Source organism: Galeopterus variegatus, unplaced genomic scaffold (genome assembly GCF_000696425.1).
Source record: "Galeopterus variegatus unplaced genomic scaffold, G_variegatus-3.0.2 Scaffold1305, whole genome shotgun sequence".
NCBI classification, from domain to species: domain Eukaryota; kingdom Metazoa; phylum Chordata; class Mammalia; order Dermoptera; family Cynocephalidae; genus Galeopterus; species Galeopterus variegatus.
In genome coordinates, this window is record NW_007727416.1 from 98,684 (window position 1) to 101,154 (window position 2,471).

The following is a 2,471-nucleotide window of genomic DNA, read 5'->3' on the forward strand; positions in this document are numbered from 1 at the left end:
CGATGTTATTCTTTATGTTAATCGGATTGTGTTCACTGGAATTGGTTTTTAATTTAATTTAATTCATACCTGTTTCACTTGGGTGTCCCTTCCTGACTCAAATAATCTTGTAAAATTCTCTCGACATCTTTTGTCATACCCGTTCACCTAAAATTTGGATTTTAATTGCAAACACACTAATTTTAGTATATTTACTCCCCAGTTTTCACAGTATACCCTTTATTAGATATTTTTTAAGTTAGTGACTGAAATATTTCTGGGCCTTCAGCTATCATCACTCAGTTTCCATAGTTAAACCACATTAACCTTGTACTATCTGTGTTTATACTTTTTATATGGATGCTATCTTTTTGCTTACCATATTAACTTTAGCCACTTTTTCATTAACTATTATTTGGTTAGTATTTCTCCACTGATTCTCTCTGATACTAAATATAGATTTTTTTTTAAAGTTATTAAAATAGCGAAAGTTTTTTTTAACTTTATTTTATAAACATTATTTTTACTTTGTACATAAAAATCCTTAAAATGTTGATTGTGGCTGTACCATATTAATCAGAAAATCATTTCTATTTTTAAATGTTTTAATGGAAAACAGTTGGTATTCTCACTTTTGTCTCCCGTGGAAAACCTTTTATATACAATAATATGTAATTATTCTTGAGGTGATGTGAACTTTCATAGGAACATTAAAAATAATTTATATTCCTAAACTAGAAAGATGGAAAGATGCCACAGGAAAGAATGAAGGCTTAGGATGTGCAAAATTGTTTTCTTTGAAGGTTGCACTTCTAAGAAGCATATGTTGATTGGTAAATTTATGAACCACCCGATTAATGTGTCATTTGATTTTCATCCTTTTTCCTTAAATGATCAAAATCTACTACCTTGGATCATGTTTCTATCTTCACTTAGTTTTCTCAGCTTATTCATATAGCATTATTACTGGTGTTAGTCTTATTCTCCCTTATAATGGAAAAAAATGAAGTAGTCATTTTCTTTCTCAATATGTGATTTTAAAAATATAATTTGAGAATTTGAGTTTACACAAGAGTTTAGACTATTACTATGAATGGTGTGCTCTAGGTAGAAAAGGAAGAAATAGGAAATATAATGCTTTCCTGTATCTATATCTATGATTTGACAATTTGAATACCAGCTATGTTCTTTGGGAATTCGAAACAAATTAAATCTCCTCACTAGTCTGTTTTGGAGCACTTTTCTGAAAAAACTGCTTATCATGTGTACTTTATGCTGGAGGCCTAAGAACTGTTACAATTTAATTTCTTGTAATAAATAGCACAAGAGTCTATAATAAAGTCCTCATAATGCCAGCCTGCTTATATAATGCTTTATATAATGGCAGAACTATGTTTTTTCCATCAAATGTACAAAGCCGTTACCAAGTACCAATAAAGATCTACAAATCACAGCCCTTATCCCAGATGTACTTTTAGTCTAGCAGAGAAATGGTTACATTTTTAAAATTATTGTACAATATAATAGCACAATAATAGAGATACCAAGAGCAAACTCTTACTAGTTAGAAAAGTGAAAGAAGAGCATTCCAGAAGGAAAAGCATGTACAGGGAGTACAGGCAGTACAGGGAGTCATGAAAGGCCTTCATGGAATAGTAAGGTGTTTGATGAAGCCAGAGCATAGGGGTTCCAGGAAGTAGTCAGAATGTTATAAGAAACTGATTGCTTTTCATTTTAAAATTAAAGGTTAAATAATTATGCTAGTTCTGTAAAGGAACGATTTTTAAAAAACCAGACACACAGTCATTGACTGAGTCCTTGTTGACTATTGTACTATGCTTGCTACATGATATAATTTGAGGACAGTTCCGAAGGATCCTGATTCAAAACTATCCTGCTCATTGTCCTTTTATGGCACTTAAATGCTATTATAAAATAGTTCTATCTTTGCATTGAGTTATCCTTTACATAATGCAAATATTCTAAGGCAAGATAGCCATTAACTGTTGTTCTTCATTGTCACAAAGTTCTCTCGTCAAAAATTTCAATTTATTCTTCTAGCACTTTAGAGATTACTATTTTTATAAAATATGGGTATTCTAACATTTAAATATACAGTTTCTAAATGGTACAGGATAAATTATCCTCTTTTCTGTGCTCTGTAGCATTTTGTACATATCTCTGTTCTGTTGTGATTTATTTATTTACCAATCTGCCATCTTCACTGAACTATGAGCTCCTAAGAGCCAGACACAATTTTCTTTATATTCATCCCTAGAACTTAGCAGTTTCTGATATATCTCAGTAGTTTGGTAATGATTTAATAATTGAGGAAGAGAGAAAAGGGGAGAAGAAAGGAAAAAGTTTTAATTGAAAGAGTTATTTCTCCCAGGACAATTCCCTCCTGTCTGATCCTTTCATAATTCTCCAGTTTCTTTATATTATCCTTCCCCATTGTTTGCTGCTCTACTTACAAGGCTCCTTTTGCTTCC